Source organism: Rattus norvegicus, chromosome 11 (genome assembly GCF_036323735.1).
Source record: "Rattus norvegicus strain BN/NHsdMcwi chromosome 11, GRCr8, whole genome shotgun sequence".
NCBI lineage: Eukaryota > Metazoa > Chordata > Mammalia > Rodentia > Muridae > Rattus > Rattus norvegicus.
In genome coordinates this window covers 81,576,298-81,592,369 of record NC_086029.1, presented here as the reverse complement: position 1 = coordinate 81,592,369, position 16,072 = coordinate 81,576,298, and the positions used below count along the sequence as shown (strand labels likewise).

At 49.2% G+C, this 16,072-nt stretch overlaps 1 long non-coding RNA gene across 1 annotated transcript; it reads left to right on the top strand.

Annotated features, from left to right (window-relative positions):
• Positions 1-744: 744 nt before the first annotated feature.
• On the top strand, positions 745-5,403 carry LOC134481086 (uncharacterized). Its single transcript, XR_010056304.1, has 2 exons — positions 745-3,655; positions 4,769-5,403. It is a non-coding gene; the product is annotated as an uncharacterized LOC134481086 (long non-coding RNA).
• The last annotated feature ends 10,669 nt before the right edge of the window (positions 5,404-16,072 follow it).

Here is a 16,072-nt window from a genome sequence, read left to right as displayed (position 1 = left end):
ATGTGGCTGGAACAGCTAAGCATGGGCCTGTGATTTGCAGGACTCCTGACTTCAATCTTCTCCACAATACAAATGTCTTCTGTCTTACGTTGTTGGTTTCTTTTGAGGCAGGATCTTATGAGCTCACTTCAAACTCATGATCCCCCTGTCGTATCAGCCTTTAGAGAGTGGAGATTACAGGTATAAGTCACCACGTTTAGTCCTCAGCTGTGTTATCTTACATTTTTAATTATTTTATGTGTATGAGTGTTTTGCTTGTATGCATGTCTGTGTGCAGTGCCTGTGTGGCATCCCCTGGGGCTGGAATTACAGATGGTCGTGAACCGCTATGTGGTTTCTGGGACTTGAACATGGGTCCTCTGGAAGAGTGGCCAGTGCTCTTAGCCTCTGAGCTGTTTCTCTAGTCCTCATGTGCTGCCTTTTGATAAGCAATATCTTTGCTTGATTTATGTGCCACGTGGCTGGGTAAGACACTTTGGTATAGTAGCCATCATGAAAGTGTCCGTTTAACAGTTCCCATAGCAGGAGCACGGCACCCCAGGTTTTGTTTGTTTGAGACGGTTTTTCTGTGTAGCGCTGGCTGCCCTGGAGCTCACTCTGTAGACCAGGCTGACCTGGGACTCACAGAGATCCCCCTGCCTCTGACTCCCAAACTCTGGGATTAAAGGCGTGCACCACCACTGCTGGGCGCAGGATTAGGTAATTTTATGTTTGCTTCTTATCGTGTCAGTTCAATGGAAAGAAGTTGCCACCATGACAGGACCAAGTTTGCCAAAGATTGGTTGGAGGGAATAATTACCACCTCTTTCCCAATACAGTGCCTCCTGTGGCCACTCTAAGCCAGGCCTGGGCACAGCGAGTATACTATGTAGGCACCTGTCTACAAGTCACGTGACACCTCCAGCAGCATCTGCGGACAAGTGTTCAGATACTGTACTGATGGAGATGTCCTTAGAACTGAGCTAGAGTTAGGGTCTGGCTGTCCCACAGTCCCCGTTTTTCCCCTTCCCTCACAGATGGGTCACGGGATGAAGATCGTCCCACAGTCTCTGTCTCCCAGCCTGTGGGAGGCTCAGAAGAGCCCTATAGGGAACAAGGTCTCTGTGGCTGTCAGAATGGAAGAATGGCACTTCAGGGATTAGGGTATATCAAGCCTCTGCCTTGATATTCTCTCTCCTCTGTCCTCTGTCCTCTGTCCTCTGTCCTCTCTCCCCTGTCCCCTGTCCCCTCTCTCCTCTCTCCTCTCTCCCCTCTCCCCTGTCCCCTCTCTCCTCTCTCCTCTCTCCTGTTTCCCCTCTCCCCTCTCCCCTGTCCCCTCTCTCCTCTCTCCTCTCTCCCGTTTCCCCTCTCCCCTCCCCCTTCCCCCTCCCCCTTCCCCCTGTTCCCTGTCCCCTCTTCTCTCTCTCTCTCTCTCTCTCTCTCTCTCCCTCCCTCCCTCCCTCCCTCCCTCTCCCTTCTCCACAGCTGCTATGTTGTCAGGATCATGTGATGTGAGGATCGTGCCTTCAGCTAAGACCCCAGTAAACCTGGGAGCCCATAGCTGGCTGTAGTTCTTGCCAACACCTACTCCAAGCTCATGAAATGTCCCAAGCCACAGCCACCTGCTCATCTCCAAGTCCCTGCCTGACTCTAGGAGTTACTGTCGTGCTAATCTATCATTCTTCTCCTCCTTTTAGCATTATTCCTTCCAACCAATCTTTGGCAAACTTGGTCCTGTCATGGTGGCAACTTCTTTCCATTGGACTGACACGATTAGAAGCAAACATAAAAATACCTACCCTGCGCCCGGCAGTGGTGGTGCAGGCCTTTAATCCCAGAGTTTGGGAGTCAGAAGCAGGGGGATCTCTGTGAGTTTGAGGCCAGCCTGGTCTACAGAGTGAGTTTCAGGACAGCCAGGGCTACACAGGGAAACCTTGTCTCAAACAAACAAAACCAAACAAACAAAAGCAGATTCTGGGCCAGAGATGGCTCGGTGGGTAAAACACTTTCCACGAAAGCCTGAAGATTTGAGTTCAGTCCCTCAAGTACATGGTGGGAGAGACAACCATCCTGTGCGTTACTCTTTGATCCCCACCCATTCACTGTGACCTGTAAGTACACTCACACTCACACTCACACACACGTATGCACACGCATAATAATAATAATAATAATAATAATAATAATAATCCCTGCTAATATTACAGAACAGCCAGCTAAAGAGACACTGCAGTCACTGGCCTTTCAGTTAATCCTATACTGCGTTTCATATATGGGAAGCCAAACACAGAGACAGTGAAACCTGAGTGTAGGGTGTGTTGCGCTCATCATAGAAGGTTCTAGATGTGACTGTGAGGAGCCTTCTTCAGTCCCCTGGACCACAGTTTTACCACTTCAATAATGAGGCCGCAGAATAATACCTTTTTTTTTTTTTTTTTTTTGGAGACGGAGTTTCTCTGTGTAGCTCTGGTTGGTCTAGAACTAGCTCTGTGGACCAGGCTGTCCTCAGACTCTCAGAGTTCCACCTGCTTCTGCCTCCCAAACACTGGGATTAAAGGTGTGCCACTGGTGACCTAAAGATGTCCCCTTATGCCAGCTACAAAGGTAACAATGGTGCCTCTAAGGAAAAACAACCTATGAGGAGAAGATGTTAGGCAGACCCATGTGTGTGTGGGTACAGACCCAAACGAGAAGTAAAGTCAGTTGCAGCCATTTCCTGGAGGTCTAGAGAAAAGACTGATTAGGTCCCATCTCCTCACCACAACAGACGCTGCCGCTCTGGTGGTCGGGCCAGCATCCTGCCTCAGAACTTCTTAGGTTCCACACTACACAGGTCCTGCTCTCCCCGAAGGCCCTGTGTCAAGCTAAATATGAGACCTGTCCTTTGTCTTCTGGGCCTCAGTCTCTGCACGCCATCCACAGGGCACTCAGCCGTGGTGGGACATTGACGACAGGCTCCCAGCGACGGCCACGCTGCGCAGCAAGCAGCTGCCTGTCACAGAGTAGCATTGTCACCCACTCCTGGCTCCTTCTACCCATTTGTCCTTACAATGGTTCCCCTTCCTGTGGCTGAGAAGGCTTACTGAAAACAATAAAGGAGGGTTGTGTTGGTCTGAACCCCTCCCTACTGAGCAATCCCAGCATACACAGTTGGTCTGTTTTTACAAGTCAGATCAGCCTCATCATTCCTTGAGAGCCCCTCCCCCTCACTTCCGGATTGCCTTGATGGTCTGGATTCCATTTGCTGCATAGCAGGACAAGGTTGGCTCTCTGCACACCTCGCCCCAAAACTTGGCTGTGGCGCCACACCTGTACATCTAAACCCTTTGAAGACACCTTCATTTCATGAGCTCAGGGCTCCTGTAGTTTGGGGTTATCTCTGGAACTCCTTCGGCCTATTTCAAGAGTGTCCTCCCTGTTCCAGCGCAGGCGCAGAAGCGCCTGAAGCACAGGAAACCTTGTGGCAGACAGCATGTGGGAGCGGCAAGACCTGGCCCAGCGTAGATGATGCTAACACCAAGTGTGAAGAGTTTGCCTTTGTGGTGGCCATGGAAGGACAGGAACCAAGAGGATGGGCCAGTGGGAAGAAGCTGTGGGCACGGGCACCCCCGTCTGCACTCCTCAGAGTGGGGCCGGTGCTGGCCGACCAGCCTTCCCCGTGCATAGAGCTAAGGAGGTCAGTGCTTCTGCACGATTTCTCTAGCCTTTCCTTTACTTGAGCGCGTGCTGTAGATTCCCAGGTCTAGCCAAGCAGCAGCTCCCTGCAGCTTACCTAACTGGAATTCTTTAGGGAAAGTAGCTCACGTAAAAGTGCTCTGCTCTGGGAAATGTACCTCACTCTGCCCTCTAGGCTTGTTAAACTATCTTATCTTCAGATATCCAGAAGTAGTTTTTTTTTTTTTTTTCTTTTTTTTTTTCGGAGCTGGGGACGAACCCAGGGCCTTGCGCTCGCTAGGCAAGCGCTCTACCGCTGAGCTAAATCCCCAACCCCCAGAAGTTGTTTAAGGGGGAGTCCTTACCCCTCTCAGGGGTACTAATCCTCACAGGAGGGGCAGCCCCAAAAAGATTCAGAGAGCCCCACAGGGAGAAGAAGCAACAAGCATTTGGCTATTTAGGAGTTCTATGTTGTACTGGGAGTTAACAAGCTTGCCTAGAGTGGATCTCAGAAGCAGAAATGATTGCCCCAGAGAGACCCGACTTTGCTCCTGGGCGGGGAGCAGACCCCATCTGGAATCTTCCCCTTACCTCCCGCAGGGACTTTTGGACTCTATAGAGTTTATGCAGCATGAGATCTTCGTTAATGTTCCCTTGAACATTGCTCTGGGTTAAAGGAGTCATCATGGGGCAGCCATGTTAGCAATGGCAGAAAGCCAGAGGCACAGTGGGAAGGAGATCAGAGAAAGGCATGGCTCAGAAGCGGGAGAGCTGATCACAGAGACCAGCAATTACACAAGCAGGTGGAGCAGGCACCCGACAGGAGGGTGGCAGGACCTGGTGGGTAAGCAGCTGGTGGTGGGGTGCAGCCAGCTGCTAGGCTGGAGGAGAGGCAGGTGCTTGCCTGAGAGGGCTGCATAGCAGCCTCAACTCTGCTTAGGATGACCTTGGATGTGTGGGTGGGGAATGTGGGCACCTGTGTGCCCCATTTTCCCATACGGATGTCCCTTCAACCATTGTCCTAGTCCTGTTACTTTGGCCCTTCGTGGTTGTGTGAAGTCACAGGGACCTGTGAGCCCCTTCCACAGGGTATCCCTCCTCACTTCTGACAGCTCATCCCTTGTCCTCCGTGTAGCCAGGAGACCAGAACACACGGGCTCTGGCCTCCACCCAGCAGACAGGAGTCAGAGCAAGTTCATCACTGCTGGCCCAGCTTCCCACAGAAACCATCATGGCTCATTTCCCACGCACCGCACGTCTCAGAGCAGCCTAGGTGGAAACTTAACTTGAGACATCTCCTTGCTTCCTTGTTCCTCTTGGCACCTGGGTTGTCTCAGTCCCAGCCCCAAATTCCTACTGGGCTGGCACCCTCCAGGATTAGATTCACCCAGCGTGCCCCAAAGCCTGACGACTGAGCAGGAAGAGACTGGCCAGGCTGGTAGACCTGGAGCGGGGAGCATCTGCCCCCACTCTGGCCTCCGGTCGCACAGCGGAAGACTCTAGCTATGGAGACCTCTCTGACCCTTGAACCAAAGCAGCTCCCACATACAGAGCTCCTAAGATCAAGAGTCAGACTGCCGGGGCTGGAGAGGTGGCTCAGCGGTTAAGAGCACTGACTGCTCTTCCAGAGGTCCTGAGTTCAAATCCCAGCAACCACATGGTGGCTCACAACCATCTGTAATGAGATCTGATGCCCTCTTCTGGTGTGTCGGAAGACAGCTACAATGTACTCATATATAATAAATAAATAAAATATTAAAAAAAAAAAAAGAGTCAGACTGCCTCTCACCCAGCCAGTTACAACAGGCTGGCCGCTGTCTCAGGAGCTCCGTCCGCAGCACAAGGCCCACTTGGGACTTAGGACACCATGGGCCAGGCTGACTCTGCTCATTACTAGACCCCATTCTGGTCTCATGGAGGCAGAGGGTAACTGGTTTACCTCACTGAGCCCCAGTGTGCATTCAGGAGCCTAGAGGGACCAACCCCAGTAACTCCTTCCTTGGAGTGGTTAAGTGGAATTCAGAGAGGCTCTGATGCAAAGCACTGATGGAATGACTTGGAATGGGGTGCTAAACCTGTGTGGCTTGGCCTGCTTGCTTTGCTAACAACTTCTTGTTGTTGTGTACAGGCCATTCCATTGGCCTGTTCTCAGGGACCTAGCAGCTGCCCAAGTCACCACCATGCCAATAGCGACAGGTGTGTGCTGTGGATAAAAGACCCCAGCTATCATCCCAAATCTCTGTCTCTCTGTCTCTTTGCCTCTGTCTCTCTGTCTCTCTATCTCTTTGCCTCTGTCTCTGTCTCTCTGTCTCTTTGCCTCTGTCTCTGTCTCTCTGTCTCTGTCTCTTTGTCTCTGTCTCTCTGCCTCTGTCTCTCTGTCTCTGCCTCTCTGCCTCTGTCTCTCTGTCTCTGCCTCTCTGCCTCTGTCTCTCTGTCTCTGCCTCTCTGCCTCTGTCTCTCTGTCTCTCTGTCTCTCTGCCTCTGTCTCTGTCTCTCTGTCTCTTTGCCTCTGTCTCTGTCTCTCTGTCTCTGTCTCTCTGCCTCTGTCTCTCTGCCTGTCTGTCTCTGTATCTCTGTCTCTCTGTCTGTCTCTCTGCCTCTGTCTCTGTCTCTCTGTCTCTGTCTCTCTGTCTCTGTCTCTGTCTCTCTGTCTCTCTGTCTCTTTGCCTCTGTCTCTGTCTCTCTGCCTCTGTCTCTCTGCCTGTCTGTCTCTGTATCTCTGTCTCTCTGTCTGTCTCTCTGCCTCTGTCTCTCTGTCTCTTTGTGTCTGTCTCTCTGCCTCTGTCTCTCTGTCTCTCTGTGTCTGTCTCTCTGCCTCTGTCTCTGTCTCTCTGTCTCTTTGTCTCTGTCTCTGTCTCTCTGTCTCTCTCGCTCTCTCTGTCCCCCTCCCTCCCCTTCTCCCCCTCTTTCCCCTTTGTTCCCCCCTTCCCTCTCCTCCCTCCCTCCTTCTTCCTCTTTTCTTCCCCCAGGTCCCCCTGCCCTCCACTTTCTCCCTTCTTCCCCCAGGTTTTTCTTAGAGGTCCATGGGCCCACCAAAGGCACACCCCCTCACCCCCTCATATCTTTTATCATAACCATTGTCACACATCTGTACTTTGCTAACTCTGTTCCCATTGCCTAGAACACCCTTCCTCTACCCTCCATATACCCATCTGACAGAGGATTTGTAAGCCATAGTCCTCCTTGTATGTGTGTGCATGTGCAAATGTGTGTGTGGTAGTCAGGGATAAGCCTTGGGTGCCCCTCAAAAGTGTTTTGTTTTACGTGTGTGCTTCTGAAGGTACATGTGTATGTGGCATTGGCTCTTCTGGAGTGACAGGTAGTTGTGAGCCTCCATATGGGCGGTGGGTGCTAGGAACCGAACCCAGGTCCTCTGGAGAGACAGTGAGTGCTCTTAGCTGCTGAGCTATCTCTCCAGCTCTTCACTCTGTGTTTTTGAGACAGAATCATTTACTAGCCTGGGACTCACCAGTTAGCCTAGGCTAGGTGGCCAGCAAGCACAAGGGGTCCCTCTAGTCGCTGTCCTCCCAGTACTAGGATTACCATACCTGGCTTTTTCTAAGGTGGATTCTGGGGTTGAATAGCGCACACTTGATTGCAGGGTCAGTCACCTCTGTGGCTCTCCATATTGCTCTTTGGGAAAGACAGTGCCTTCTGGGAGCTAGGTAGAGGTAGAGTAAAGTCTTGATTCTGCCTCTGCTACATGACTTTGGTTATATAGCTCATTTCCCTTCCTCTGCCCCAATCCCTCTGCATTTTTTTTTTTTCAGATCCTTACATAGACAGAAGTTTAGCGCCTCCGGATATTACTACACGCTAATATGCTCACAGCACCCACGTTCAATGTCTGCCTGGCTAGCTCCCCTTGGCTATGCCCAATCTAGGTCCCTGAGCTCACACCACCCACTGCTCAGTAAGCGCCTCGAGTCCCTAAAACACTAACTAGTTTTTTCTAACACCGCCATTCCTATGTCGTGCTGAGCCAGTCTGGTGGGACACTGCTGTCTGTGCCCACAGCCTTTATTTCTAACCCTGTCTCTGGTGCAGACGCACGACTCGAGCTACCCTTCCTGCTTGATTTTATCATCTGTACAATAGACTAACAATGCCTATCGCAAGATTTCCAATAAGAAGGGATAATCGCTCGTAGGAAAGAAAGAAACACAGCTGGAACTGATCTGGAAAGTTCTCTCCCGGCTGCCTTTCACGGTGCTGGAGGGTGCTAGCCGGCATGCTACATGCCAACCAGCCTGCAAGATGTGCCTCCTGGTACTATAGTGGGGTTCCTGTTTTAGGGGGTAAAGTAGCTTTCAGATGGGATTCAAGGCTGGCTTCACAGGAAGGAAATCATGTCCGTTGCTATAAATCTTAATTTTGGTTAACCCTTTCCTGATCCCTTCCTCTCCCCCTTGCCCACCCTTATCCTTACTTTTTCTGTCCCCAATATTCTCTATTTTTATTTTCACATGGCATGTTTTCAAGTACTCCCCCCAGTACCCCCTCCACTCCATTACCCCTTTCTAGATCTCTGACTTCTTTTTATTTATTTATATTTTTTTATTGGACATATTTCTTTATTTACATTTCAAATGTTATTCCCTTTCCTGCTTTCCTGTCCATAAGCCCCTTATCCTCTCCACCTCCCCCATAAGAGTCCTTCCCCCATCCACCTCTCCTTCCCACCCCCAGCCCTGACATTCCCCTGCACTGGGGGTCCAACCTTGGCAGGACCAAGGGCTTCCCCTTCCACTGGTGCCCAACAAGGCTATTCTCTGCTACGTATGCAGTTGGAGCCCTGGCTCGGTCCATGTATAGTCTTTGGGTAGTGGTTTAGTCCCTGGACGCTCTGGTTGGTTGGCATTGTTGTTCATATGGGGTCTCGAGCCCCTTCAGCTCTTTCAATCCTTTCTCTAATTCCTCCAATGATGGTCCCGTTCTCAGTTCAGTGGTTTGCTGCTAGCATTGATCTCTGACTTCTACTCCAACGTAAACACACAAATCTAAAAATCTGAAGCTAGAATCCACCTAGAGAGAAGATACAGCCTCTGGCAGTCTCAGCGTGGGGTTACCTCACTTATAAACAGTTTCCAGTTCCATTCATTGTCATATAAATTTCACATTTTCTTACAGCTGAATCAAAGGCCATTGTACATATGTATGTGTTTAATATCACTCTTTTTTTCTTTTTTTCGGAGCTGGGGACCGAACCCAGGGCCTTGTGCTCGCTAGGCAAGCGCTCTACCGCTGAGCTAAATCCCCAACCCCACTTTTTATTATCTACCCGCCCACTGGTGGACATCCGGGCTGTTCCCATTTTCTAACTGTTATGAATGAAACCGGTGAGTATGAGTGTGCAGGTGTCTGAGGTAGGATGGGAATTCTTTGGAAATGCACCTAGGAGTGGGATAATTCATTTATTTTTATTTTTCGAGACAGCGTCTCACTGAATCCCTGGCTCTCCTGGAGCCCACAGAGATTTTCCTGCCTCTGAGATTACGGCTTAGCGGTTAAGAGCACTGACTGCTCTTCCAGAGGTCCTGAGTTCAATTCCCAGCACCCACATGGTGGCTCACAACCATCTGTAATGGGATCTGATGCCCTCTTCTGGTGTGTCTGAAGACAGCTACAGTGTACTCATATATAATAAATAAATAAATCTTTAAAAAAGTTATGTTCTACTATATCCAGCAATATCCTGTCGCTGACAAAATCACTTAGACTTACACAATACAACTTAGTGTTTTAACAGATGGGGTTATCATGAAATGGCTACATCGCAATGATATTAATTCACGTTTTATAATTCTTTGTAGAGAGAATACTTAAGTGTGTTGTTTTAGCAGTTTCCAAGCATATAACATGGTGTACTAACTATGGTCATCATGATACAGATACAGCTCTCTTGAACCGCACAATTTTATTGGAATTTCTCTAATTTTATTGACATTTCGTGTCCTTTAGTCAACACATCCTTAACCCGGGCAAGCTGAGCCTTTAGCATCCACCATTAGACTGTGGGCTTGTATATGTTTGATGATTTTAGAGGCTGTGTAAGTGTGAGTTTGTTTTTCTGTGTCACTTAACACAGCATCCTCCGGGTTCACCCATGTTGCTGCAGAAGACATTTCGTTTGTATGACTGATTAGTGTGTTCTTCTGTTCATATACGTACCACATCTACTGTATCCGTCTCCTGTATGCTTATTCAACTCTCCTCTCGTAAAGGATACGTGAGGTCCCTTCCATTTCTTGGCTGTGGCAAATTCTGTGGCAATAGGCATAGAGTGTAGATGTCTCTTCACCATCCTAGTCTGACATCCTTTGGACAAACGCCTGCCTGCACTGAGATTGCCAAGTCCGGTGGTTATAGCCCTTACTTTCTTGAGGAATCTGCATGGTTCTCCGTGATGGCTGTGCTAACTCTCATCCCCGATGAGCATGTGCAAGGGCTCCCTTTTCTCCACCTCCTCACCAACGCTTGCCTTTCTTCTCATTGATAATCTGTTGGGGTTGGGGATTTAGCTCAGTGGTAGAGCACTTGCCTAGCAAGCGCAAGGCCCTGGGTTCGGTCCCCAGCTCTGGAAAAAAAGAAAAAAGAAAAAAAAAAAGTTAACACAAAGATAATAGCTGTTTTTTTTTTTTAAATTTTATGTACAGCATTCTGCCTGCATATGTGACTGCAGGCCAGAAGAGGGCATCAGATCAGATCTCATTACAGATGGTTGTGAGCCACCATGTGGTTGCTGGGAATTGAACTCATGGCCTCTGGAAGAGCAACCAGTGCTCTTAACCGCTGAGCCATCTCTCCAGCCCGATAATAGCTGTTCTAATGAGTTTGGCCTTAGTTCATTGTGGTTTTAGAGTTTATTTGCTGGCTGTTGGTAGTGTTGAGCTCATTCCTAAATGTCCACCGGCTATTTGCATTCACACATCTGAGAAGTGCTTACTCAGATTCTCTGTCTATTTTTAAATCGGGGCATTTGTTTTCATGATTGAGCCATTTGACTTCTGTAGAGATTTTGCATAGAAGCCCAGTATCGGGTTTACAGCCCACAGCTATTTGCCCTCCCTGGCCTGGGTTATTTGCTCTGCCCTGCAGGGGTTTTTGGTTGACGTACAATCTGTCTTGTTCACTTTTGCTTTTGTTCATTTTGTTCTTGGGGTCATGGCTGGGGGAAAAACAAGGCCCAGAAATCATAGAAATCTCTTCGCGTTTTCATCTAGTAGTTTTGTGGCTTCAGGTCTAGAATTTCAGCCTTTAATCCACCCTGAGATGGGGTATGTGGTGTGAGAAGAGAGTGTAACTTCATTCTCCCGCCTGTGGCAATCTCAGCACATTTGTGGAAGAGACTCTCCTTTGAACATTGCTCTTAGCTTCTATGTGAAAAATCGTGCCATTTCTTGACTTCTTCTGCTCTGTGCCTGTTTTGGACCCGTGCTGTTCTATTTTCATTACTGAGTTTGCGAAAGACAGTGAGTGTACTGAAATGCTAATCGTAGGAGAGAATCATAGTTCCTGTGGAGTGTGTGTGTGTGTGAGTGTGTGTGTATGTGTATGAGTATGTGTGAGTGTGTGTGTATGTGTGAGAGTGTATGTGCGAGTGTGTGTGAGTGTGTGTATGAGTGTGTGTATGTGTATGAATGTGCGTGTATGTGTGTGTGTGAGTATGAGTGTGTGTGTATGTACAAGTATGTGTATGAGTGTGTGTATGTGTGTGTATGTGTGTATGTATGTGTGTATGTGTGAGTGTGTATGTGTGAGAGTGTATGTGTGAGTGTGAGTGTGTGTGTGAGTATAAGTGTGTGTGTATGTGTGAGAGTGTATGTGCGAGTGTGTGTGAGTGTGTGAGTATGAGTATGTGTGTGAGTGTGTGTGTATGTGTGAGTGTGTATGTGAGTGAGTGTGTGTGTATGAGTGTGTGTGAGTGTCTGTTCTCGAGTGTGTGTGCATGTGTGTGTGTGCATCTAGGTATGTACACAACAAACAGAAAATACAATTTTAGAAGAAAGAAAAGTTTTAAAAACTATGAAAGGTAAGATGGAGAAGAAGGAGGTTGGCCTAGAGTTAGTGTCTGTGTGCTCGTTCCCTCAGCTGAATATTTTATTCTGTCACCAAGCAGGAGGTGGCTTAATCTACTGCCCTTCAGGAGACTTTGGCTGCCTTCAGGTGGGGACCACCAAGGAGAGAGAGGCCTGTGTGGCCTCAAGGCACCCTCTAGTGGCAGGTGGTGCCCTGAGGTGCAGAGGCTGGCTCTCCGGGATGGAGGAAGCTGGTGCTCACCAGCCCTTGTAGGCAGCGTAGCTCCATTCGACCAGGAGCCCCAGGCTAGAGAGGCTGGGCCTTTCCTTGGGTAGAGGCACAGTGCTGGTAGATCATTCATGGGAAGAATAGGTGGCCATGGCAACCTGAGTTCCAGGGTGGCGACTCATATTTTAATAGATTGAGTAGCTAGGGCAGTATCTTGAGAAGAAGCAGTAGTAGAAACCGGGAGTGGGAGTAGGGGGGGAGGGTGGGGTCAGAACCTGTCGTCAGAAGTTAGTCACGGAGTGGCAGAGGAAAGTAGAAGGTCAGTGGGATTGAGGGGACGACTGAAGTGCTGTGTCAGGGAGGAAGGCGGGGACTGGCTGGATATGAGAAGCAGAGTTTGTTAAGTATAAGAAAAAAAAGGCCTTTTAACAGTTTATATCATCAAAATGGGGAAGGTACTAACTTCTCTTGGTCCTCTTTGCTCAAAGGGCTCTGCCAGCATCGCACAGCACCTGAAGGGGGCGCTGTTGAGCAGCGCTTCTCAATCCTGTGTGAGATCAACTCCGATGTTCCTCAGGAGCTGTGCACCTTTTGGGGAGGCAGTGTCTCTTACTGGGGTCTTGGCTGACTATGGTGTACTGGCCTGATGACTTACTAGCAAGGTGCGAGTTTCCTCCTGTCCCCACCCCTCCAGGGTTGGGATTATAAGGGTGTACCTATATGCCTACATTTTTGTGTATGTGCTTTAGTCAAAGGAAGGTCGTCCTTATGTTTGTTCAGCAAATGTTTTATTGACTGAACCATCTTCTCAGCCCCTCAGACTTTATTTTTAGATCAAAAACGTGTGTGTGTGTGAGTGTGTGTGTGTGAGATGTGTGTGTGTCTGTGAGACAGAGACAGAGACAGAGACAGAGAGACAGAGAGAGAGAGACAGAGACAGATTTTGCCTGCATGTATATCTGTGTACTAGGTACATGCCTGAAGCCTGCAGAGACCAGAGAGGGTGTTGGATCCCTAGAACTGGATTTACCAATGGTTGTGAGGTACCATATGTGTGCTGGGAACCAGACCCAGGTGCAGGTCTTCTGCAAGAGTAGCCAGGGCTTCTAACTACTGAGCCATCTCTCTAGCTCCCCACCAAACATTTTATAATGCAGTGAGACTTTTGATTTCTTTTTTAAAACAAAAACAAAAACAAAAACCCAGTTATGTTATATGAATGTGCTTTTGTTTTAATCCCAGGTATGTGATATAGGGCTGCTTCAGATTGTCCACAGCAGCTGACTATGATTTGTCTCCTGCTCTGGCAGGGGTATGATTATGCCAGCCAGAGATAGTTTACATTTGGAATTCTGGAGACTCTTAAGAGAGTATAAAAATGCCAGAGTCCCGAGAGGCTGTGGAAGCTGCTGCTGCTGGTAGTGGTTGGTGGTTGATTGGTGGTTGGTGGTTGGTGGTTGGTGGTTGGTGGTTGATTGGTGGTTGGTGGTTGGTGGTTGGTGGTTGGTGGTTGGTGCTGGTTGGTGGGTGGTGGTTGGTGGTTGGTGGTTGGTGGTTGGTGGTTGGTTAGTGGTTGGTGGTTGGTGGTTCGTTGGTTGTTGGTGGTTGGTGGGTGGTGGTTGGTGGGTGGTGGTTTGTTGGTTGTTGGTGGTTCGTTGTTGGTGGTTGGTGGTTGGTAGTTTGTTAGTGGTTGGTGGTCGGTGGTTCATTAGTGGTTGGTGGTTGGTGGTTGGTGGTTGGTAGTTTGTTGGTGGGTGGTGGTTGGTAGTTTGTTGGTGGTTGGTGGTTGGTGGTTGGTGGTTGATGGTTGGTAGTTTGTTGGTGGTTGGTGGTTGGTGGTTGGTGGTTGATGGTTGGTAGTTTGTTGGTGGTTGGTGGTTGGTAGGTGGTGGTTGGTGGTTGGTGGTGGTTGGCGGTTGGTGGTTGATTGGTGGTTGGTGGTTGATTGGTGGTTGGTGGTTGGTGGTTGGTGGTTGGTTGGTGGTGGTTGGTGGTTGGTGGTTGATTGGTGGTTGGTGGTTGGTGGTTGGTAGTTTGTTGGTGGTTGGTGGTTGGTGGGTGGTGGGTGGTGGTTGGTGGTTGATTGGTGGTTGGTGGTTGGTGGTTGATTGGTGGTTGGTGGTTGGTGGTTGATTGGTGGTTGGTGGTTGATTGGTGGTTGGTAGTTGGTGGTTGGTGGTTGGTGGGTGGTGGTTGGTGGTTGATGGTTGGTAGTTTGTTGGTGGTTGGTGGTTGGTGGGTGGTGGTTGGTGGTTGTTGGTGGTTGGTGGTTGGTGGTTGGTTGGTGGTTGATTGGTGGTTGGTGGTTGGTGGTTGATTGGTGGTTGGTGGTTGATTGGTGGTTGGTGGTTGGTGGTTGATTGGTGGTTGGTGGTTGGTGGTTGATTGGTGGTTGGTGGTTGATTGGTGGTTGGTGGTTGATTGGTGGTTGGTGGTTGGTGGTTGATTGGTGGTTGGTGGTTGGTGGTTGATTGGTGGTTGGTGGTTGGTGGTTGGTAGTTTGTTGGTGGTTGGTGGGTGGTGGTTGGTGGTTGATTGGTGGTTGGTGGTTGGTGGTTGATTGGTGGTTGGTGGTTGGTGGTTTGTTGGTGGTTGGTGGTTGGTGGTTGATTGGTGGTTGGCGGTTGGTGGTCGGTGGCTGGTGGTTGGAGATATCCTGATGATGAAGATCGTGTTTGTCTCCAAGGAACTCGCTGCCCCTAATCTAACACTATCAACGCTCCCTTTCCCTCTAAGCTTCTTTCTCTCCTACCTAGTGTTAGGGGATTGGAAGGGATAAGGGTGGAGTAGGGCGGCAGAGGGAAAAGAACAAAGTAGCCAAAAGTACAGTTACACACTAACCTGTAAAAGCAGACATGTCATGCTGCAGCAATCTGTACAGACACACAGGCCATCAATGCACTGGAGTTGTGCCTCCCAATGGTGCCAATTCACTTCAGCCCTCCTAAGGGTCCTCGGTGTAGCTCTGCAGTTGTGCCAGGAGGTCCCTTCAGGCAGGGAGGCCTCTTGTCTTTGCCTCTCTGTCACTGCCTGCCTTCACCCAGTGGCTGACCTCCCAAGGAGGTTCTGTCAATATCAGCAACTCAGGCAGGTAAATCTTCATTTTTAAAACCCATAAAAACTTTTAGAATAAAAACGACACTGTGGCGGGGGTGGGGTGGGGTGGAGAGATGGCTCAGTGGTTAAGAGCACCCGACTACTCTTCCAGAGGTCCTGAGTACAATTCCCAGCAACCACATGGTGGCTCACAACCATCTGTAATGGGATTTGATGCCCTCTTCTGGTGTGTCTGAAGACAGCTACAGTGTACTTATATAAATAAATGAATAAATCTTAAAAAAAAAAAACAACCCGATACTGTGTTAGGAAAAAGGCCAGAGTCAAAGAAGGAAAGGGGAAACATGGAGAAAGAGGTTTAGGTGGGAGAGAAACTTGGGGAGGGGAGGGTAGGGTAGAGGAGAGGGTTGGAGAAAGGGTAATTAACACTGAGGATGTTTGGAAAAGCCATATGGAATCCTCCTGCAGTTTTACAAGCTTCCTATAGATGTTCCTATAAAAGAGTTGGAATGATTCCACACAGGGGATAACACTCCTCCCAGAAGCCACAGGTTGTCAAATAAAAGTTTCAGGCCATGTGTGGGATTCTCCCTCAAGTTGTAGGTCAACAGTATCCTAGAGACCCAGATAGACTCTTATTTTCTCCACTATGGTCTGTCCACGGTCAGAATAAGGACCATATAATAGCATGGAGAAAAGTGTAATGTTGATTGTAATGTTGATTCTGGATTCTCACCCAAAGCTGCAGCTGTGCTACGACTCTGCCCTGAACCTTCCTCTCCCACGAAGTCCGGCCCCTCCCTTGCCCAGTGTGAGATGGCGTGTGTGTGTGTGTGTGTGTGTGTGTGTGTGTGTGTGTGTGTGAGAGAGAGAGAGAGAGAGAGCGGAGGTTGAGAAGACTCCCTGATGGCTTTGTGCCTCCTGTTCTCTCACTCCCACCCCTGCCTTGCAGGGCTCTCAGGAAGGTTCCAGAATGTTTCAAGCCCTGTTTGTTGGCCCTCGCACGGCAAAGCCCCATCCTCTGGTCTGCACCCCAACTTCTGCACACTTTTCCACTATCACAAAACTCCACGCTCTTTTCTCTGTGGGGAAAGCAGAGTAGTCATGTGATCCAACCCGGATCCGGAAGCTCATC